At 32.9% G+C, this 25,824-nt stretch overlaps 1 long non-coding RNA gene across 1 annotated transcript; it reads right to left on the bottom strand.

Moving 5' to 3' along the window:
• Positions 1-285: 285 nt before the first annotated feature.
• Positions 286-9,264, bottom strand: LOC134709256 (uncharacterized). Its single transcript, XR_010105935.1, has 3 exons — positions 9,189-9,264; positions 8,037-8,137; positions 286-781 (listed from the first exon to the last, which is right to left on the bottom strand). It is a non-coding gene; the product is annotated as an uncharacterized LOC134709256 (long non-coding RNA).
• Between the last annotated feature and the right edge of the window lie 16,560 nt (positions 9,265-25,824).

The following is a 25,824-nucleotide window of genomic DNA, read 5'->3' as shown; positions in this document are numbered from 1 at the left end:
CATTAAATCCTTTGGATGTTGAATGTGCATTAGTTGATATTTTAGTATAATATTCAATGACTTGGTGACGATTTCTATTGGTGGCTAATTAATCATAAGCCGATTTTACTCTCTCCTTCGTGTACGAATCGAAAAGGTCGAATTCACCTTTTTTTATAGGTGGCTAATTGAAAAGTCTATTTAGGTGACAAATCGACTAAGTGCCGATTTGAACTTTTCTGTAGGAGGCCAATTGACAAGAAACCGATTTGACCTTTTTCTTCAGGTAACGAATCGACTATAGGTGCCGATTTTGCCTTTTCTGACGGTGGCTAATTGACAGGTAATGATTTCATTTGTGCCTAGATCAAATTTACACGTATCTGCAAACAGACTGAATACACAAGTAAAACTATAGACTCTATTATTTATTATATGTATTTACCATTTGTTCCAACAGGCATTGGAGGAAAATAGGATGGCCATACCGTTCCTGGAACACCCCTTAGTAAATCTAGTTGGACATCATTGATCCGTTTTGATTTGTTTAAACTGAGAATGGCAGGCATATTTCTATTAATAGTTTGATCTAAGTATGCTGGTGGAAATATTCCATCAAAGTATCTCCTTGTAATGACTGGTGATACTTTAAAGTTGAGCAGGAAAAATCGGGTGAAATTTCTCTCTTCTTCTGAAAGTTGTGAAATCGAAGCCATGATCATGAGCCTCTATGTAACAATCAGGTACAAAGTTAACGTATTCAGTCACGAACTCATGTTTTGTCTCTGCCAACACCAATCATCTGTTAAAAGTTTAAAAAAAAAATTGTATAACAGTATTAAAGTGTAAATAAAAGCACGGAGATTTGTTAGCTCATGTGAGCTTATGTCATCACTTGGCGTTCGTCGTCGTCGTCGGCGTAAACTATTTCAAGAATATTCTCCTCTGACACTACTGTGCTAAATGCCTTCAAACTTAAACGGGATGTTCCTTAGGGTATTTAGTATATGAATTATATCCGACGTTGTGATCTATAAACAAATATGGGCGCCAAAGCTAAAAATAAAAAATAGAAGGTCAAATGCAGTTTTCGGAATATATCTCAAGAACTAAACCATCGGAGGCAAATCTGATAGGCAGGGGTGAAAATGTGCAATAAGTCAAGATGTATCAGCCCTGAAATTTTAAGACGAACAGAACAACAAATTGTTGGGTAGCTGCCACAAAATTGGTAATTCAAAGGAAATTTATCAGTTTTTGGTTATTATCTTGAATATTATTGAACATAAATATTAACTGTAATCAGCAAAAAAGTTCAGTGAAGTAAGATCTTCAACACATTTAATGTGACCAAAATTTTCAATTGACCCTAAAAAAATATGGCTGCCATGGTTAAAAATAAAAAAACTACGGTAAAATGCATGTTTAGAGTTTTTTATACGCTAAATAGTCTTCTTGTCGCTAAATTATTCTTCTTATCGCTTCTTGTCGCTAAATATCTTCTTGTGGCTAATTAGTGAGACTGCCGCAGAGGTCGAACCCTGAACAGTGGGGGCAAGTTTGGACACAATATTCAAGCTTGATACTGTCTGAATTTGGATTTTGATAAAAGTTTTGACATAAGATAGGTTTCCGACACAAAATGAAAGTTGTGAAAATTCTTAAAAAGTTTAAATGGGTTGAAGATTTCTTGATATTGTGCAATATTGTGATACTGCCCAATACAATGTTATTGCGCAATACTGTGTAATCGAAGATGATTTTTTTTGCTATTGTGCAATACTAGTACTATGAAATTGAAAGATTTCTTGCTATTGAGCAATACTGTGCTATAACCAAGGTTCCGTGTTGAGTGTTGTACCTTGACCTACACTGGTTTACTTTTATGAATTATTACTTGGATGGAGAGTTGTCTCATTGGCATTCATACCACATCTGCCTATATCTATAAAGCGCAATACTAAATAATTGAAGATTTCCTGCTATTGCACAATACTTCATATAATAAGTTTGACATCACGTTTGGTGTGTATCTCCTGCCATATAAGTATTTTTTGCTTTTATATATAAATCAGAAATAATCAATGCAAGTATGGAAAATTTTTAAGAAAAAAAAATTGAAAAAAAAAAAAAAAAATATTTACCCCCCTTTTAGTAATTGCCCCCAAACTGAATCCCAGCTTTCCCTTTGTGCTATGGTACCTTGCAGTACAATTTCACAAAGATCCATAAACTTAAACAAAAGTGTTGTTTAGAAACTAGAAAAATGTTTTTGTCCCTTTTTGTCCCTTGATTCTAAAAAGGTTGGGGAAATAACCCAAAAATTCAATCCCAGCCGTGTGTTTGTGATATGGTACCTTGGAGTCCAATTTCAGAGATATCCATACACTTAAACACAAGTTACTGTCTGGAAACTAGAAAAAATGCTTGTTTTTGGCCACTAATTCCTGAAAATTTTTGGCAATCCCAGCGCCCCTTTTGTGATCTGGAACCTTGTGGTACAATTTCAAAAAAAAGATTTATACATTTACACACAAGTTTTTGTCTGGAAACTACAAAAACGCTTATTTGGGCCTCCTTTTAACCACTTATTCCAAAACTGTTGGGACCATAACCCCCAAAGTCAATCCCAACCTACTTTGTATGGTTCCAAACCTTGTGTTTAAATTTCATAGATTTCTATCTATTTCTATTTAAGTTATTGTCCGGAAAACAAATGTCTTCGGTCGACGCTGACGCTTATGGCGACGACGTGATATTAAATATACGACTGCAAAACTTGCTGCGGTCGAACAAAATGATAGTGTTGGCCTATCTTTTGGCTCCTTATTCCTGAACGTTTAGGACAAAAATCCCAAACTCAATCCCAGTCTTCCTTTTGTGATATGAAACATTGTGGTACAATTTCAGAAAGATTCATACACTTTCACACAAGTTTTTGCCTAGAAACTAGCGAAAAAAACTTTGATATAGACAACAAAATATTACAAAACTCACCAAATGCCCTAGGGCACCAAGCTAACCGTGCAAGGGCTTGATAGCCAGTCAAAGTCGTAAAACACACCCACCTTATCCGACTTTTCACACAGTCCTTTCGTGTGTGTTTGTTGTCCTAACAGTGAGACAAAAGACACAAAGTGCATATATATTATAAGAGTATAAATATACAAAGATCTTCTACGATATTTAATTAATAACCTTAACGAATACGTTTATATTCAAAGGATCCATTTAAAAACTACAAATCTTTGTATCTGTCAAATAACTAGGTAAACGTTTACACGGTGGGTAAGGTTGTCCTGCTAGAGAACGTTCTGTGTTGGTGATTCGGTTCTGACTGGTGCTGGTGGGTTTGTTTACATTGTATCAGAACGACAATAAAACAACCGTTTATATGGAGCTATCTATTCTCTGATATTCCCAGGTACCATGTGAGTATATATAAAAAGAACTCTCCACAAGAGACCAAATGACACAGAAATTAACAACTATAGGTCACCGTACGGCCACCAACAACAAATGTAAATCAATTTAAAAGAGAAAACTAACGGTCTAATTCATGTAAAAACAAGAGGCTTTCAGAGAGACAGCAAACCGGATTTTTCTGCAGAGGTCGAACCCAGAACAGTTGAGCAAGTATGGACACAAAATTTAAGCTTAAAACAGCTCTTAATTTGGATTTAATTTGATTGAATATTTGATACAGTATGGGGTTGTGACACAAAATGAATATGGTCATAGAACTGAAAATTTTGAAATTTAAATTTTAAGTACATCAGTCATAGAACTGAAAAATTTGAAATTTAAATTTTAAGTACATGGCAAGAATCAGCATATCAAGGAACCCCAAGATTCAATTTTTGATGAAATACTTCTTTGTTAAACCTTTTCTGTTCAAGGGAAAATAATGTAAATCTTATTTAGATATTATTTAACCCTAGACTATTAAAGTAGATATAATGTTATATGTTTTTTTTTAAATTATAATCAAATATAATTAAGTTTTTGAATAAATCTGTCACTCTAATGATTAACAATACACTGATGGTATGTGTTACCTAGATAAAAGGTGAAAACTGTTTAAAACACTTAGTGAAATCAAACTTTCTATATATAGATGATAGCTCTCAATATTTTTCTTTGATTTGTAGCAAACTTATATAGATATGCAACTTATCTCAACGTTAACTTATCTTTTTAACCGATCAAAATAGATTATTATCTAATGAATTTGCAAATTTTGAACCCCAAACAGGATAATGTAACTAGAGGCTCTAAAGAGCCTGTGTCGCTCACCTTGGTCTATGTGCATATTAAACAAAGGACACAGATGGATTCATGACAAAATTGTATTTTGGTGATGGTGATGTGTTTGAAGTTCTTACTTTACTGAATGTTCTTGCTTCTTACAATTATATCTATAATGAACCTTGCCCATTAGTAACAGAGAAAAATATTTGGTAAAAATTTACATAAATTTACCAAATTAATGAAAATTGTTAAAAATTTACTATAAAGGGCAATAACTCCTTAAGGAGTCAATTGACCATTTAGGTCATGTTGACTTATTTGTAGATCTTACTTTGCTGAACATTATTGCTGTTTACAGTTTATCTCTATCTATAATAGTATTCAAGATAATAACCAAAAACGGCAAAATTTCTTTAAAAATTACCAATTGGAGGGCAGCAAGCCAACAACCGATTGTCCAATTCTTCTGAAAATTTCAGGGCAGATAGATTTTGACCTGATAAACATTTTTATCCCATGTCAAATTTCCTCAAAATGCTTTGGTTTTTGAGTTATAAGCCAAAAACTGCATTTTACCCCTATGTTCTATTTTTAGCTGTGGCGGCCATCTTGGTTGGTTGACCGGGTCACGCCACACATTTTTTAAACTAGATACCCCAAAGATGATGGTGGCCAAGTTTGAATTAATTTGGCTCAGTAGTTTCAGAGGAGAAGATTTTTGTAAAAGATTACTTAGATTTATGAAAAATGGTTAAAAATTGACTATAAAGAGCAATAACTCCTAAAGGGGTCAACTGACCATTTCGGTCATGTTGACTTATTTGTAAATCTAACTTTGCTGAACATTATTACTGTTTACAGTTTATCTCTATCTATAATAATATTCAAGATAATAACCAAAAACAGCAAAATTTCCTCAAAATTACCAATTCAGGGGCAGCAACCCAACAACAGGTTAACCGATTCATCTGAAAATTTCAGGGCAGATAGATCTTGACCTGATAAACATTTTTACCCCATGTCAGATTTCCTCTAAATGCTTTGGTTTTTGAGTTATAAGCCAAAAACTGCATTTTACCCCTATGTTCTATTTTTAGCCGTGGCGGCCATCTTGGTTGGATGACCGGGTCACGCCACACATTTTTTAAACTAGATACCCCAATGATGATTGTTGCCAAGTTTGGTTTGATTTGGCCCAGCAGTTTCAGAGGAGAAGATTTTTGTAAAAGCTAACGCCGGACGACGGACGCCGGACGCCGGACGCCAAGTGATGAGAAAAGCTCACTTGGCCCTTTGGGCCAGGTGAGCTAGAAAATAATACACACAACAACAATTGTTTTTTTTATATAGCACACAGAAAATTAATTTAAACAGAAAAACAATCACACATACCACGAAATTCTTCAAACAATTCACCAAGGAAAAGAAAAATAAAACTTATTTGTTGTTATCTTCAAAATGTCTGATAATGAACAGTAAATTTTTCTAACTATTTTTATACAACTTCTATATATAGCTTTAAATCATCAACAATTAGAAAACAGAAAAATGTCAATAAATCTGTAACTGTTATTACCATTTTCAGATAAGACAGTAACCATATGGCTTAGTGAAATCAAAATGTATGTATATAATAAACCCTTTTTAAACAAAGAGAAATAACTCAATCACATTATGAATACTTGTACCACATTTGGATAACAAAAAAGGGTGATAACTCAACAACGAGAAGAGCTAAAATCTAGAAAATCGAACTTTACCTTTATCTAGTCGCAGGACACAACATGCCTTAATTTGAAAACATTTTGTGAAAGGGTTTTAATGTGAATGTGAAAACACTGTTTGGCTACGCCCCCCCCCCCCCCCCCCCCCCAATCTACCATCCCATGTCGTAAATCCTAAAATCAATAACCGAGTTTACGTCAAAAATCCGGTTCAAAATGAACGAAAAACAAATATTTAACACGTACAACCAATGATTTACAGGTTACTGACTTTGGACACGCACATACATACAAAATGTTGCAATCAGCAGTTTATCAGTGTAAAATAATTATTTACTTTGTAAACAATAAATTTAACAAACTTAATCAATTGCAATTTTAATATTTGCTCTAAATATGCATGAATTATTTGCGACTGTACATCGCGCAATCGACCAATATTTAATTTATGCATTCCTGTACTTTGTCGTAAATTTATAACAAGAATTCGTTTTTCTTCATATAATCTTTGTATTGAAACTTATTTACACAACTGCAATAAAGGAAGGGTATTAAACATAAACATTATCCGTCCGTATGTCCCAAAATTGGTAACCGTTCTCTAACAAATGATATGAAACTTATTCATAATGTTTATTTATACAAAATATAGATACCAATTTGAATTCGGGTAGCGTCACTGTTTCCATTCTACAGTAATGCCCCTTTATAAATGGAAAAATTGCTGAATTTATTTTTCCTTTCTCTAACTTTCGTTTGCCTCAAACAAATGTTATGAAACTAACAAACAATACTTATTACCACACAACTCAGATTAAGCAAACAATTCGGTAGTGTCACTTTATCGTTCCTGGGTATTGTTCTGCTATAATCTCAGTGTATATGCACACAGAGTTATCACCTGTGTCCCATGGACACAAATCCATTTTATCTTATCTGGTGCCTGTTTTCCCATTATTAAATGACGTAAACCTTTGAACGCATAAAATATTGAGGACATATTTGAGGACATATTTGAGCTCAAATATTTTGTGAAATGGACAAGTTTTTGGTCAAAAACAATTGTCTGACATGTTAAATTTTGGAGAGTACTGCATGTACTGTTTGTGTACATGTTGGTTAGTTTAACAGAGAACAATTAAGCGAGGTCAATGATACGTGGTATATATGTAGTGTACTATAATACAGTTAGAGGAGCATTTGCATATCTCATTTTGTTCTGACACAAACAAAATCTAGATAAGTTTATATGCTGAATCTGATTAGTTCAGTTTCAGGGTTACCAGTAATAGTGGTAATTCAACAGTATTTGGTGTGTTATTGTCAGAATAACAATATCTCATCCATGCATGGGGATCAGTTGGTCAACCTTTATAGTCATGGTTGTAATGACACTAAATATTGGTCATGTACAGCTTAAAATTAAAAGGTCAAATCTCAGAAACATAACAGGAGGACTACAATCAACACCATCTAAAAAAATACATGTATATGTACATAAACATGCATATTAATATTTCACAATGGTGGAAGAAGTTCTCCTCCTATCTTCTTTGTCATATTCCTTTCATTTTCATTCAAATATATACCACTTTTATATTTGCATATCCAACACGAATGCCCAAGGTACTTTAAAGACGTATCGAACGGACAGACAGACGGACGAACAGACGCACCGACCAGAAAACATAATGCCTATAAATAAGGCATAAAAAGCACAAATTTCAGATGGTTTTAAAATTCATTTTTAAACATCTGTGTTTTCTCCTGAAAAAGACTTACTTTAAATGATCATTGACTGAAACATATATAATGGTATTGTAAGTAAGTGTCATTTTTTATTCCTTTCAACCGCCAGTCCTGTCCATATCTAAAAGAATTTGTATCAGTTTGTAGGAGTTAAGATCATATCATATATATCTGGCTTAAAACATAATATAGCTTGATAGAAACACTTTAAACATTTAAATAAAATCTTTTACTTATGATACTGGGAAGATCCTTACATTTGTTTAGGACAACCCCAAATAAGAAATTAACACCTCAAATGAACACAAAACGAATTATACAAATATTACATACTTGCAGCCTGGTTCTAGGATGCCATGCCGCACATTAGAATCACATCAAGCAGAAATGCACCTTATGTGATCCTCATCATATTTAGAGCTATTTTCTGTTATCTGAAAAAAAAAGTGTCGAACATTTAAATCATTTAAAACATTTGGCAATACATGCAATCTTCTTCTCATTTACGTAAATCTCTGCAGCTCTGGATATCACTCAGCTTGCTGTGTTCCCTTAAAGGTTGAGGCTCATTGTTTAAAATGTAAATATATTTAAAAAGAAGTTATTTTAAATGTTGAAGGAAATTCCTGAATTGAAAGTTTGAAATGCACAAAATTTAATAACAGGAACGTACAAATTATTTACACGAAGCAGTGAATGTCATAGTATTTTGGTCAATCTGCAAATTTGATATCAATAGCATTTGTTTATCGAAATAAGATCTATGAATGGTTGGCACTGATTTTAAATTATTGTTTCTTTCACGACAGTCTTGAACATTTAAACTTAATTTAAATAAAAGACATTGCTATGTTTAGTGTTTGGTACAGGTTGGCTGTCACTGTGCACCACAGCTCAACATAACACGGGGGAAAGCCAGAGAACTCTCTATGTCACCAACACTGTCAAACATCCAAATATACTATCCACACTGATATGTGTCCACACTTGTATTATAAACAAATACAAATTCGTACTGTTCAAATCAACATGTAAATGTATTTTGCAAAGAGACAATTCACGCAGATGTCAATATTTTCACAACCACCAATGAGTTGTCATAAATCACGCATGTGGACAGTGGTATTAGTTAACGGCCATTTTTAAAAAATCAAGCTGTGATTAAATCATTAATTTCCGCTCTATATAAGAAGATACAATAGTAATAAAATTATGTTAACAAACAAATTGGTAACCAGATCTTGGGGGGGGGGGGGGGGGCGTGCCCTGTGCCCCAGGTAAATTCGCCACTGGCAAAGTGAAGAAAAAATATATTGGTGGAATTAGATATACTGATGATCCACGTTCATTCACAGAAAAAGAGATATAGAAACCCGGAAATATATCGATCGACCTATATCCGTGTTCAAAATGTCAAACGTTTTAAAAAAGATAGCTATGTCATTTCTTCATTTGAGTCGATTATTACAGATATTTAAAACTTACCAAATAAAGCAATAATACTGACGTCTTTTTGATTGAAAAGAATTGTGTTTTTAAATACTTTAGGTCGATATCAGTCTCCTCTAAGAGCAGGAAGTTTGGGCGGAAGAGGGACAATAAGGATGAATAAAAGTGATTTAAAACTTAACTGACTGCTATCAGGATTAAAATCTGATGTATTTTATAAGAGTTTGATGAGCAATTATTGATATCTCATTATTATCCTGTGCATTACGTTTGTGCGCATTACCATAAAAATTGCGCGCTTAAAGCATTGCGTTTGTGTGCAGCTTTTGTTAACATTTCTTTAACACATTTGGTCGACAGGTTTACTCTTCAAACTTTCCATTTGTATGTGACAACATTACAGAGGGGGGCAAGGGGGTCCCAATAACAGCAAAACAGCAAATTGATTTGGCTTATAACAGATAACAAGGAATTAAAATGGACAAAAACAGATAACAGTAAATGAAATATTAAAATAAGTCGGGTCCTTGACAAATCCAGTATTTCTTATTACGGGTATAATCCTTTGTAATGAAGTCCATTTTCTGTGATTTTTTTTTAGAATTATGTATCTAGATATGTATTTGGTATACTCGTGTCCGTCCGTCGTCAACATGCCGGACATTAACTGAAACACTCTTTAATCGTTTTACATAAAACTTTTATATCTATTGACGTGAGCTCCCTATCGTTTTTTTAAATTTTAGATTTTAAGTTTCTGAGTAATGGGGTTTTATTCAATAAAAATGGTTGGTTTTTTTCAGCTTACTGATAATTTTTCAAAAATCCTTTCACAAATTTGCAAGGAATTTTGATGAATTGTTTATATCTATTGACATGAACTCCCTTTCAATTTTTATAAATTTTACATTTTACATTTCTGAGTTAAGGGGTTTTATTTATTAAAAAGGGGGATTGTCTAGTTTTCGGATATTAACACAAAAACGTTTTTAGCAGTTCTCAGGAAACTCTGCTGAATTGTTTATATCTATTGTTGTAAGCGCCCTTTCGATTTTTATCCATTTTCGTTTTTATGTTATTCAGTTTAGGGGTTTATTCATTAAAAAGATAGTATTTTCCAGTTTTCGGACAATAACTCAAAAAACATTTCAGCAGTTCTCGTGAAACTTTGATGTTTTGTTTATATACAGTTATGTGCAGCTTGGGAACCCAGTACATGGTGGGAACTGTCATTGTACAATATGTATTTGGTTCTGCTTTGAAAAGAGCTGAGTCTATACCATATAATATGAAGGGTTAACTGGTTGTAAGGACCTAGTCCTTAATTGAGATCCTTGTCCGATATTCCTGGCCATATGTTTTCCTTTTTGTCATAAAAAGAATTGTTCTAATTTAATATGCTCGTACGGGAAACAAGGAACATTATCCTCATACAAAAAAATAAGATAATTCTAAATAAATTTTCCAAAATAAATGGAATGTATAACAAAGTATAATCATAAGATGTACTGGAATATTGTCCTGGACCTCACTTCTGTGATGGGTATATGTTTATGGAATCCTTCTCCGAATATCCGATTATGGGACCAACATATAAGTAGTGGTATACTCCAATGTCTAATGATCTTCAATTTCTAACGAATTTTGGCTGTCAAAAAATGCTAACATAATTCCAATTTTCAATAACAGTTAACAGCAAATACATTATTACAATAACAGATAACAAAAAACTAAAAGCCCAATAACAGCTAACAAAGAATAAGACAATAACATCTAATAGCAAATATATTTTCAGAATATCAGATAACAAACAATTAAAATGCCCCATAACAGCATAACAGCTAAACCCCTTGCCCCCCTCATTACAGCAACGCCTGCATGTCTTCAATACTAAAGAAAGAGACTATTTTATTGAGCCTTAATTCCTCTGACACCATACAAAGTCCGAAATATTTATGATATGACGTGAACATGTAGTGTTTTGTACTTCTTAAATTTGTCTTTGACTGCGCAGTCGCCAGATTTAAAAACTCTTTGTTTCAACACTTGCCCAATTGTAACGCAATTTCGAGGCAACTTCTAGTGGAGTATGTATCTCCAAGTTGATTCAATATCCATAGCTTGCATTTACCTTTTCAATTTCCTTGGTAGTTAGTTACTGCTCACAGTAAAGCTACTAAATAAAGGCACCACAGTTATAGTGGTAAATCTATTTATTAAATAAATTAAACAAACAAACGCCAAAGTACATAGAAACGGACTGTTTAATAACAACTGCCATAATACTGACTTGGATGGGAAATTTTAAGAAAAATGATGGGTTGAACTTGGTTTTAAACCAGAGTTTAAAATGAGAAGTCGGTATTTTAAGTCAGACTTAGTACTTAGTTTGAACATGTTTAAGAACCTACTTCCATTTGGCTATACCAAAAACAAATGCTAACAATAGCAACGAGTTAGCTTTAAATTTGTTTTATTGATATATTTTAATCGTTTATAATCAGTGTAAATTTAAATCATCAAAAGTTTGATGGACGCCATTACAAGTTGGTTGACAGTAAAGGAATGTCTTACTCGCCAGATGACGGATAAGTTCCAATCGACGTAACCAAAATACCGTCATGTGATTATTCTCTGTATTGAATGTCATTAATTTATCGAATAAGGCTGTACTGAGTTAGGAATTACATTAACCAGGAGACAGGTATCACACATGGAACATAATCTACTTGCACGTCGATAGACCCTGAGTTCACCAATTACATTTTGGGTGGGTTTGTATTAATAGTTACATGGTGTGTTTGTCACCTATATATAGGGTCAGTAAATTCATCAACCCCATATATATATCGCATTAGGTCACTTGCATACCGTGTAACAAATTTATCTTACCGACTATCTTCACATGTGTTTGCATTTCCTATCATGATTTTCTTGATAAAGGGTTACTGCTCACAAGGAAGCTATTAAACCAAGAGTTCCAAATGGTGAAGTTAAAATCATCCCTTCGTAACTTTTGCAGACGCCATCACGAGTTGGTTGACCGTTATGGAATAACCGTTTCACAAATGGTATCGGATATGTTCCTTACGTCGTAACTACAATACCCTTCCCTTTCATGAATTAGACTATTTACCGGATTTGTAATCACAAAAACAACACGACGGGTGCCGCATGTGGAGCAGGATCTGCTTACCCTTCCGGAGCACCTGAGATCACCCCTAGTTTTTGGTGGGGTTCGTGTTGTTTATTCTTTAGTTTTCTATGTTGTGTCATGTGTACTATTGTTTTTCTGTTTGTCTTTTTCATTTTTAGCCATGGCGTTGTCAGTTTGTTTTAGATTTATGAGTTTGACTGTCCCTTTGATATCTTTCGTCTCTCTTTTATTTAGACTAGCGGTCTGTCAAAGGGATTTTAAAGACTTCGGTACTTAGTTTGAACATTTTTAAGAACCTACTTCAATTTGGCTATACAAAAAACAAATGCAAACAATAACAACGTGTTAGCTTCAAATTTGTTTTATTGATATATTTCAATCGCTTATAATCAGTTTCTTCGTCTGTTTAAACCGTTCATATGTCATTTTTGTTTTGAAAGGGACGTAACTCCTTACTAACCCAATATGGTTGCTAACCCTATATGGTAACTAACCATGTATTTTTTTATGACACCCTATAGTCACCACGTGTAGTCGATTAACCAATCATATCCCTATATCGAAGGTAAGATAATACTCAATATGTACTTTTATATGCTGTATTTTGTATACTGTTGCTTGTCTATTTCATTTTGTTTGTCCTGGCTCTAACGGCTCGTTTTCTTATTATGAGTTGGAAAGTCCCTTTGATATCTCACGTCTCTTTATGTGATAAAAGTGTCTAAATGTATCATGATTATCAATTGGTTATATTGTAGTGTTATTTACTGGCTTTTTCCGTATTGGCCCTGTTATAGATTCGAGGGTATCTGTAATTGACTCGAGACTCGAAGAGTCGAGGGCCAATACAGCTGATCAAGAATCTATAACAGGGCCAGTGGACAAAATACAGAATATCTTTTCTAAACTTGAGAGAACTTGTCTGTTCGCATATTATATTACACGTCCATGGATTTTGTCAACATTGTTAGATGTAATATCTGATTTCTCGTCCAAGTAATGGGTACATCAACTTTGAATATTTCTTAAACACCCGTTAGATTGACCATTTTCGTTTATTATCAAACAACAATCTAACTGACAAACGTCGACCGTCGAAACAGAATTGCGTCCATACGGAAACAATTGCATGACGTTATTCATTGAACATTACGCTTCCTTTGTGACGTTTTCCGTTGAAATTATAAATCAAGGGCCTATCCCTTGGTACTCAACGGAAGCTTACCAACAGGCACTTGTTTCTATCCATAGGAAGGTCGACTATCCATATAAATTCTATTTATATGGATAATCGACCTTCCTATGGATAGAAACACGTGCCTGTGAGTTTACCCCAAAAAACCGTAGCGCTCTAATACGGGGCGCCGAATGGGACTCTTGTGGTTTTGTACTCAAAATTCAATTTTGTACGGACAAAAGTGACTTTTGTTCAACAAAAATGAGTTCAGTTTAACAAAATTTGTATCATACTACAAATTTGAAATTTTGTCATACAAAAGTCACTTTTGTCATGACAAAATTCATTTTTGTTACACAGACTTGACTTTTGTTACCTAATTTGAAAATTGAGCGACAAAAGTCAATTTTGTATTCAAATTAGTATAGTTTGGTTTCTGTGAACTAATTTGCATACAAAATCGACTTTTGTTACACAAAATTGACTTTTGTTACACAAAATTGACTTTTGTGAGACAAAATTGACAAAATTGACCAATGTGATCAACAAAATTGACAAAATTGACTTTTGTGAGACAAAATTGACCAATGTGACTTTTGTCTCAATAAAATTGACTTTTGTCTCAACAAAATTGACAAAATTGAATTTTGTTTCAACAAAATTGAATTTTGTCTCAACAAAATTGAATTTTGTCTCAACAAAATGGACAAAATTGAATTTTGTCTTAACATAAATAACAAAATTGAATTTTGTCTCAACAAAATTAACAAAATTGAATTTTGTCTCAACAAAATTGAATTTTGTCTCAACAAAATTGACAAAATTGAATTTTGTCTCAACAAAATTAACAAAATTGATTTTTGTCTCACGAAAGTCAATTTTGTCTCACGAAAGTCAATTTTGTCTCATTAAAGTCAATTTTGTTGTTACAAAATTGAATTTTGTCGTCACAAAAATCAATTTTGTCGTCACAAAATTGACTTTTGTCTCAACAAAATTGACTTTTGTCTCAACAAAATTAACAAAATTGACTTTTGTCTCAACAAAATTAACAAAGTTGACTTTTGTCTCAACAAAATTAACAAAATTGACTTTTGTCTCAACAAAAATGACAAAATTGAATTTTGTCTCAACAAAAATGACAAAATTGAATTTTGTCTCAACAAAAATGACAAAATTGAATTTTGTCTCACAAAAGTCAATTTTGTCTCACAATAGTCAATTTTGTCTCTCAAAAGTCAATTTTGTCTCACAAAAGTCAATTTTGTCTCACAAAAGTTACTTTTGTCTCACAAAAGTTAATTTTGTCTCACAAAAGTTAATTTTGTTTCACAAAAGTCAATTTTGTCTCACAAAATTGAAACTTACCTTACACAATTGACTTTTGTGATTTAATTTTCATGTCAGGTAACAAAAGCCAATTTTGTATGCAAAAATGTTTATATTTGCATACCTTTTAGAAATTGACTTTTGTCATGACAAATATGAATTTTGTCTACAAAAATGAATTTTGTCTACACAAATGAATTTTGTCATCACAAAATTGAAGTTCTCACAAAACAAGTCTGTAGCACATAGTTTTGTAAGACAAAAATGATTTTGTTATGACAGAATTGAATTTTGTACAAAACCACAAGAGTCCCATTCGGCGCCCTGTATCTAAGGGTTATGTTTACTGTAACTGTGATGCGATTGTTTTTGTCTGCAAATTAACGTTTTTAAAGTAAAATGATTTCAAAGGGACAACCAGTCTCCAACCATGAATCAAAGAAACATAGATAAACCATGAACAAAAATGACCAACAGACGAACAATAGATCACAAAACACAGCACAGCATAATAACGATCACTACCTGAAACAGCAAATGATCATATGAGGTCAGGAAGGGTATTCAACCATTAGACCGTTGGTTTTCCCGTTTAATGGTTTTACACTAGTATTTTGTTGGGCTCTTTATAGCTTTTTGTTCGGTGTGAGCCAAGGCTCCATGTTGAAAGCCGTACATTGACCTATAATTGTTTACGCTTATAAATTGTCATTTGGATAGAGAGTTGTCTCATTAGCACTCACACCACATCTCCCTATATATATTGTCATTTATTTAACAACACAACTGCTTAATAATGTTTTGCATACACAATGACCTGCATTCGTATTTCTAAAGCTGATGTTGAAAACACTTTTGAACCATCTTTCATTCGAAAAGTTAACGAGGTTAAACTTCTAAACAATTTGACATGTATAACGTGTTTTCAAATAAAAGTAAAAAGCAGTCGTATTATATTTAGTTCTTAAACATTACGTAGAAGACAACCAAGTGTTTCTACACGATGGTTCCTTATTTCAATGTTGCCTACGAAGTAGTCGCAAAGTCTTGTGCTCCCTTGACACCATTTGCGAGTATGCATGGTCTTGAGGAAACTATGATAGTCTGGCGGAAGTGGACGACAAATGACTGTCCCATGTTAAAGGGAAAGCCATATCTCTTGCACGTAAAAGACAGCCTTGTAGTTTTCGAAAAACAGTAGACTAATGCCGCTACAAGTCAGCACTCGCACTCGCAAAGAAGAAAGGGATTACTTTAAGTTGCACAACTTGTTTCCCAATACACTATAAATAAATATGTTTAAACTAAACATGACTTTAAAAGGTATATAAGCATTAAAAAAAACATTTGCTGTCAAATTCCTGTTCATGTAAAGAACTCAAAACTGATAAATGTACGAACTAAAAGTTTGAAAAGATATTTTGAAGGACTATTTCGATCTACACCAAAAGCTATACTGCAGTAAAACTATATGCTGGCCATTCTGCAATGCAAACTGAACGTGAAGGTCGTGGTACTTTATAAATATACGACCCTTAAACTAGGTTCACACTGCCGATCAGATCAACTTGATGATCCCGATTGTCCAAAAAAAGGTGGTATGTACAATTTCAGCATAAAAACGTAGTATGTACAATTTCAACATAAAAACGTCTGATCTTTTTTATATCATCCGCTGCAGCGGAGGTAGCATTACTAGTTAGCGTCTGTCCTTGAGTACGCACATGTACCTCCCAACAATTAGTTTCCATTTTTTTATATTTTGCCTCAACCAAATTTTATGAAACCTATACACAATGCTTTTGAATACCATAAAACGCAGATCTGCAAATTGGGGTGGCGTCACTAATACCGTTCTTAAGTAATGAGTAATGACTATTTATAACGTTTTATGCAAGCTGGTGTATTATCTGTGTCCCATGGACATGTTCCCCATCTACTCTTATTTGGTTAGATTCAGTAGCTCACAGAAGGTCTGAGTATAATTTTACATTTAAAATATTTATTAGTGCATGGAAATAAAGCAGTTGGATTATTTGGCAAGGTGGTTATAATTAAAGCTCAGATAAGACAGGTTATAACTGTGACGGAGCTTGAAGAGAGCGTAGAAGACAAACAAAGAGGATAGACAGTAAAGGATGCCGAGAGATCTAAGGATGCAGTGGCTGTGTGGGCAGTATAAATTGCAATCACAAAAATACTGAACTTCGAGAACAATTCAAAAAGGAAAGTACCAAATTGAATGGCAAAGTCAATAATATAAGAGCCTTGCAGGAGCTGAACAAAGAGGACCCATATGGTTATAAAAACTTCTTAAAAGTAAAGTAGAACATTGATTTGTTACTGAAGTTTTACTGCTCTTTCCTTCAAAATGAGAGTTATCACTGTATCAGTACTGTTGTTAGATAGCAATATACATAAATGTAACCATCCCATTTTCCTTGCTTTCTTACAAATTAATATTTCATGTACTGTTTGTATCATATATGTACATATGTAGGTAATCAGTATTTTCCATAGATCTGGTACCCAGTAATTGAATGGGTGAAGATATTTCTTGTTGGTGTATCCATGGCAACAACCTGCTTTATTTTACTAATAATATTGCAAAAAGAGGGTAAGGATGTCACATATTTTACCACAATGTCCCTAAAATTAGACTTCCAATTCACTAGAGGATACCTTTTCTGAAACTGTTTACATATATATCTTCTACGAAATCAAATAAAATGCATTTGCCTTTCGTCGCATTTTTTCTCTAAAATTGCGTCAATATGAGTATGAAAAGGTGTTTGTAAACAATCGATCGCATACGGTGACATGTTAATTTTGTGTCATTTAGTGTCCTGTGGAGAGTTGTCTCATTGGCAATTATACCACAAAAAGTCCATTAAACATGTAAAATATTATATAAATGTTCTTAAAAGCTAAATGTGAAGGCTAAATTAGTCATCAGCTGTCTAATGATAATTTTTAATGCACAATTACTTTCATATATGACAAATCTGCTGGGACCAAAATGCAGGATCTATTTCCCTTCCGGAACACCTGAGATCATCACAGGCTTCAATGGGTTTCATGTTGATAAGCTTTCAGGTTTTCTATGTTGTTTTATGTAGGTTGCTGCTTATCTTCTCGTCGGCTTTCGTTTTTCGCTATCGCTGTGTTGGTTTGTTTCCGACCTTGGGTTTGATTGTTCCTTTGGTATCTTTGGTCACTCTTTTAAAATTTAACACCTCCTTGCAAAAGTACAGATGCGTACTGTACACGGAGGAATTTATGTAAAGCTAAAAATAAATAGTGACAATATAGTTTTGCAGAAGCAAAGATATGAGAGTTAATCAGAGCTGCACACATTTTTAGTGAATCGTGTGACATGTCAAAAACTCTCGGGTAAGAAGTCAAATCGATGACGCCCAAGGTAGACCACCTCGACGATTGTGTCAGACCAATCTACCGATTGCTTAATTTGTCTTGATCGAGTTGGTCTGATCGGTAGTGTGAACCTAACTTCAGTATTTATCTTCAAGTTATATATATTGTATTAAGTAAAATCACAAAAATACTGAACTCCGAAGAAAATCATAACGGAATGTCCCTAATCAAGTGACAAAAAAGGGAACATTGGTAACCCGGGCGTCGTCTCAGCCAGTTTGCTCTTGGAATTATTTTGTCTCATCATGCATTAAGCTACAAAGCTACTGATTCCCTCGGGAAAAAATCTACCGGCAGTCAAGTTTCTTCTGGGAAGAGACTTAACGTCCACTTGGTTGTAGTTAAAAGTAAAGTCACAAAAATACTGAACTCCGAGAAAAATTGAAAACGAATAGTCCCTAATCAAGTGGCCAAAAGAGGACCATGATAACACGGGCGACGTCCCAGCCGGTTTGTTCTTTGTATTATTTGTCAGTGTCCATCACCAATTCCGATACAATCATGTGTTGTGATCGTATTTCGGTACGTGATCGTTCTCCAGTATTTTGATAAACCCCGAGTTTTGAATAAACCTGTAATGTGTTTTCATTGATGTTTGAATATTGTAAATATTGTATGAATTGATAACGTTCGTCTGTGTATTATTTTAGTAACGTTCAGTTCCTATGTAGAAATTCCGCGAGTCAATGTGTTTTACGGGAAAAGGGACGTGTTTTGACGTCAGCTGGAACTAGGAAAAACAAACTAGGAAGCTTAATTTTAAAATGCCCAGCTGAACGGATGTTTTTCGTAAAGCAAGCTTCATTCTAAATTGGGGACTGATTTAGATCTAGTATTTAATTATCGGAACATTATTTAAAAGTATGTATTTGAATTTAATGTACAGATTACCAGTATTTATTTCGTCATAAAACGGTGAAATCCGTGATTGATATTTCCTGGATTCTGATTCAATGTTATTTTAAACTAGGGGGTTTCCACATTTATATTTGGCAATCTATTGATATTTATTACTATTTAAGCGTACTTAACGCAGATTATTTGATTATTTAACTATTATATTGAGATTGATTGTGATATTCTATGTTTTCATGAAGTCTGAAGAAATAATAACGTTTTAGAAAATTGAAGTACGTTCTTGACTTTTTATTGCATTTTGAATAGTTTTGACAAACCGCTCGCAAAACGCATACATTCAAAATACTGGTGGCAGCGGTATACTTACCTATACTCTTTTATTTTGGTATTTTTCAAAATTATTTTTGAAATAAGAATAAGGGTTATTTCCAAAAAAAGAATTGAAATATTCTTGGAAATAATAAATTTAAGTTGTTTAACTGTAAGAATATAATTTAAAGATGTAGAAATTTAAAAAAAAAAAAAGGAAGGAAAGCAAACAAATATTAAAAGTTTATTTTTAAAAATTGTTTGAAATAAGTAGGTTACATCTATAAGTAGTGAAAACTATAGATAATATTTTAAGTAGTGAAAACTACAGGTTGATCTATAAGTAGTGAAAACTATAGATAATATTTTAAGTAGTGAAAACTACGGTTTACATATATAAGTAGTGAAAACTACAGGTTACATCTATAAGTAGTGAAAACTATAGATAACATTTTTTAGTAGTGAAAACTACGAGTTACAATTTAAGTAGTGAAAACTACTGGTTATAATTTTTGATATTGAAGAGATTTAACTGATTTGACTCGTAAGTTTGAGCAATAAAATTGCTCAGTTATTGAAATATTTGAAATGTCGAAAGGCGTAAATAGTAATTGGGACCTAAGACCCAGACCTTTTACCCGACCCCAATCTTTTAATGGGAGGAATAATATAATATCAGGCCAAACAAACAAAGTAAACGAACCTGGTAAATCAACAGATGATAGTATGAATATTGATACACACTCTGATAGGTTTTTACATACTGATAACATGGTAGATAATGATGAAATACATGTAGATAGTAATTTTCTGAGTAAGGGTGGTATGATATACAATAAATGCAGAAGTGAAAGTGAACTACATAAAACCGGCCAAGAGCCTATGCAGGTAGAAATTCCAAATACAAGTGATTCTGAAATTCTCAAACTTAAACAAGATATAAAAGATTTAACATCCGCTCTTAGTAGTGCTAGATTTGATCTTGACCATACTGAAGAACAGTTAGACAAAACTAGTGAAGAATTGCAAGTTCGTAATCAACAATTAAGCAAAAGTAGTGAAGACTTGCAAGTTAATAAGCAAAAATTAAATCAAGTTGAACATGAGTTGCAAGTTCGTAATCAACAATTAAGCAAAAGTAGTGAAGACTTGCAAGTTAATAACCAAAAATTAAATCAAGTTGAACATGAGTTGATTCAGGCTAAACAAGCAATACAAAATTATCAAAGAGAAGTTGCTGATTCACAAACAGAATTACATTTTGTTAAGGGTGAACTTGAAAGTGTAAAAAATGCTGAAATCAGACAACAAAGACCGCAAATAAACAACTATGACCAAGTTACATGTAATGAATCATTTCAAGGAAATGCGGGTGGTTGGGATTATGTAAATTCTGAGGAATTTGCAAAATTTGAATACAACCATGGGCTTGGGCAAAACACAACAAATACTCAAAATAGAGGTAATATGCAGATGTACAACTTTAATACACACAAATGTCCTTCTAATTTTCAAAGTAATAAGTCGAATATTACTGTTTCTCATGCTGATGAACCAAAATTTAGACTTCCTTTCTTCAATGGTAAAACGGAATTTAAAAGTTTTTGGACCGTTTTTCAAATCGGAGCGAGGAAATTTCAATGGGATAACGACAAGCAGATTGAACAGCTTATGTGTTGTTTGAAGGATGATGCGTTGAAATTTTCTACAGATTTACCGGATAAAATTCGATGTGATATTTTTGCATTTCACGCAGCTCTTGATAAAAGATTTGGCGATTATTTATTACCCGAACAGTATCGCGAGCATCTTTTAAACATTAGAAAGAACTACAAGGAAACTTTAGTTGAATATGCTACACGCGTTTCAAATTTAGTTCGCAAAGCATATCCTGGTATTGAGGATTCACATATGTTCACAAGCTTAACTATAGAGAATTTACTTCGTGGTTTGCCGGATCAGAACTTAGCCTATGAGGTGAAAACAAAAAATCCGACGTCCGTAGATGAGGCTATAAGGCTGGTAACTTGGCATGAATGTTGTAAAAATGGAACTAAGAAACGTGCTTCCGCCGATATTAGACAAGTGGAATATGCATACGAGAGCAATACACTCGCCTCTGCAGAACACCAGGACGATTAAGGAAAATTATACGAACTTTGATATGGCAATATCAGAGTATTTTTGTGTAGACCTTAATTTTTATAATTTTTATAATGTAGATATGAAACTTGTGGTGATATTTTGTTATTGATGAATTGTAAAAAAGTGATTTATTGTTTTATTGTGAAGAATAGTAATATGATTGTATACTAGGCACACACATGTGTAGAGTTGTGCACTTTGAGAAATACATTGAGTTATTGGAATTGTTTTGAAGGTAATATTTTTATCAAACAAGTGGAATCGGTTGGTCCTATTGGCGTTGTAATCCTTTTGTAGTAAAGCTGTCTTATACTATTTTGGTGTGAAGCTGCTTTCGGTGGTGTATATTTGCAATATGGGATACTTTAGGTACCATGTGTTGATTTGGTGCGATAATAAGTTTTAGGCGAAAGGATAGTCTAGATTGCAATATACATTTTGGTTACACCACGGGTATGCTGTCTGCACCATTTTAGATATTTTTCGGGAAATGCTGATGCCTATTTTTTATTGGTTGTACTTTTGTACTTATTTTTATACTTATGTTTTTATGGTACATCAGTATCGAGGTTGGGTATATATTTATACTCGGCGGTACCCTTGATTGTGGTATAGAACTTGATAGGACGTTTGTCGGCTAAAGGTTAGTCTGGCGTTTAGAAGAAGTTTAGAGGGCTTCTTGGTGTTTATAATTCCACTGTCTGATAGAATAGAGAATATAAGTGATTTTTATGTAGCGAGTGATTATATATTTGTACATATTTTGTGTGTGTGTGTATTTGTACTCAAAGAGGAGAAATCTTCAGTACAGTATACAAGTTTTAGTTTATTCTTAGTTACAAAATAATGTTATGTTTATACAATGAACATATATTAATATTTTGGGGACAAAATACATTCTGAGAGGGAGGCAGTGTTGTGATCGTATTTCGGTACGTGATCGTTCTCCAGTATTTTGATAAACCCCGAGTTTTGAATAAACCTGTAATGTGTTTTCATTGATGTTTGAATATTGTAAATATTGTATGAATTGATTACGTTCGTCTGTGTATTATTTTAGTAACGTTCAGTTCCTATGTAGAAATTCCGCGAGTCAATGTGTTTTACGGGAAAAGGGACGTGTTTTGACGTCAGCTGGAACTAGGAAAAACAAACTAGGAAGCTTAATTTTAAAATGCCCAGCTGAACGGATGTTTTTCGTAAAGCAAGCTTCATTCTAAATTGGGGACTGATTTAGATCTAGTATTTAATTATCGGAACATTATTTAAAAGTATGTATTTGAATGTTATGTACAGATTACCAGTATTTATTTCGTCATAAAACGGTGAAATCCGTGATTGATATTTCCTGGATTCTGATTCAATGTTATTTTAAACTAGGGGGTTTCCACATTTATATTTGGCAATCTATTGATATTCTATTGATATTTATTACTATTTAAGCGTACTTAACGCAGAGTATTTGATTATTTAACTATTATATTGAGATTGATTGTGATATTCTATGTTTTCATGAAGTCTGAAGAAATAATAACGTTTTAGAAAATTGAAGTATCAAGAATGTTACAAAATATGAAGTCCCTAAAATGGAGCTACATGTATGTTCATTGGATGTGCAATTCCTTCTCGAGTTTTGAATAGTTTTATTGAAGTTGTTTGTATGTTTTTGTTATCTTCAATCATTTTGTCAATGGAAAAGTTGAGCAAATTCTTGAATCTGCCTGTTTTTGTATTTGTTTTTCTTTTTTAAGAACACATTTTGTACATTGTGTTTAATAAGAAGTTAGTTATACCTCTGCCATAGTCCGGAAACCATGTTTGTAGTGATCTTATTAGTGGATTGTGTTGATATCTTCTTGACAACATCTCAACTTTTGATACATGTACTGTAATAACAGGCTGATTACTGAACTATGTCCACCGGTGAACATCGGTGAGTTGTCTACACACTAATAAAACACAGATAGAATATCATTTTGATTTTAATGAACCCATAAAAATTTGAAAATCATTTACAAGTCATGTTATAATTATAGTATCAATATAAACAGCACTCCAAGGAAATTGAAAAATTTCTATAAAGTATCAATTTGAATCAATATGTTCATGCTGCCTGCAATTATTCAATGCATTAGGTGGATTTTCTTTAAAAAGAAAATTGTAACAAGTTCCATACATTTTGAAAAAATCTTTAAACAAAAAGTGTGAATAAGGTTTAAATTATCAAACACAAGCATGGTGTGCATAGGAGTACTTAAGATAGTGATATAAACATTAGAAAAATAAGCTGCATACACTTACACTAACATATATAGACAGGTATAAATTTAAGATGGCGCCCTAAATAGAACAGTAGAAGTATTCATAACAAATGAGCAAATTCGTAAATAAACAAAACAATAATGGAACATTTAACATAATTGACCAATAGGGAAAAAGCAACTTACTACTTATATAGTATCATACAATATATTTTTTCTGAGCATCTCTGAGGCAATAGAGTATTTTCTAAATGTAAACAATAAATTAGTTATTAATGTGAGCAATTGGTTATAATTTCCGCTCTATTTTCAAACAAAGTTTGCAACATACAACTTAATTATCATTTTATCTTTATCCCTCAATATTCAAATTAATCTATTATCAGAAGAATAATCAGATAAATTTTAAAACTTTTGCAACAACAAAAAATAATCATTTTCTCATTATTTAGCCAAGGACACTGAAATACAAAGTGAAACTCGTCTTCAATGAAGAAAATATAAAAAAAAAAAAAACATTTAGCTTATCAGCATGATCACAACGGGAGTGGACAAAACTCTCTATCTTAAAAATTGCAGATAAAATCAATTTTCAAAAATAGAGACATAGGCTACATAGTAAATAAGATTTCATATTAAAATTTACATTATTATGCTGTCCATGGTAGACGGATGAAAATATATATATTTTGGTTGATATTGTGTCAATTAAATCAATTTTTAATCATGAAATATACATATATACAAAACGAGGTAGTGGAACATATATATCAAGGTTATAATGGAAAAAGACAAGTTATTTCATTAGTATTCAAATAAGACTATTAAGTTGAAAGGCAAATCTATTTTCCATGCATTATGCTTAAATAGTTAGCCCTTTAATTAAACCTATTTTTGAGAAGTTACAGTCAAAATAGTGAAAGAAACGAAATGAATGTTGACTGTCAGTATTTATCACAGACAAGGTATGTGTACAAATTCTGAACCAAAAACAAAAAAAAAGTACATCATTGATCAAGATAAGAATGCATCTATGTGAGCAAGAGCTTTCTTCACATTAGTTCACTACAAAATACACATAGAAAAAATATGGAGATGTGGTAAAATTTCTTTATTCATATTACAATTCAGACCAAAGGCTAGTCTGATGAAGACTACTCGGAAAAATTCAAAAGACATAGTTGATCAGTTTGAAGAACAGTAAATAGACATTTTGGGTCAGTTCGAAAATGAATTCGAAGCAGTCAGAGGGACGAGTCAGTACATCTTTTGACAAAAGTTTATATAAATATAAGAAGATGTAGTATGAGTGCTGATAAGACAACTCTCCATCTAAGTAACGCTATGCATTTAACAATTTGAAAAACGTTTAAAGAACTACAATCGAATCGACTGCAATTTTTCTAGATACAAAATAGGTACAGGTATGACAAAGTAACACTTTGTCTGAGAAGAATATGTAAAAAGAAAAAACAAACTGACATTTATTTTGTCATTTTATGATTTAGTTAGAAGCTAAAATAACAAATATATCGATCCCCGTGGAAAATTATAAACGGAAGGTCTCTGATGAGAGGGCAAAATCAAAAGCTCAAACACATCAAACGAATGGAAAACAATGTCGTATTCCTGACTTGTTAGAGGCCTTTTCTTTTGGAGAAAATGATTAATTAAACCTTTCACTTGTCTGACAGGTGCACACGATAGCTAACATTGCCCATGTGAAATTTTAAAATTGTTTCTATAAACATTGAACGACAAAACAATTTGTGACGTATAAAATTTTCTGACGTCAGACACGCGAATCTATGAATGTGTTTGTAGAAAGATGTTTTTGTGTTCTGTTAAATTGTTCCTTTTAGAATTGTTACACGATGATGACTGCTGTATATTTACCATATTTTGACTGTTTTATTTATTATGTCTGTTTAGTTTACGCATCATTGTAATCAGAACGGAAATTGATGAGACTGTCAACAAAGTAAGAGGTTTAGCGCTATA

The sequence above is a fragment of the Mytilus trossulus genome, chromosome 3 (assembly GCF_036588685.1).
Source record: "Mytilus trossulus isolate FHL-02 chromosome 3, PNRI_Mtr1.1.1.hap1, whole genome shotgun sequence".
Lineage (NCBI taxonomy): Eukaryota > Metazoa > Mollusca > Bivalvia > Mytilida > Mytilidae > Mytilus > Mytilus trossulus.
The sequence above is the reverse complement of the archived record's forward strand: the minus strand, read 5'-3'. Positions and strand labels throughout refer to the sequence as shown.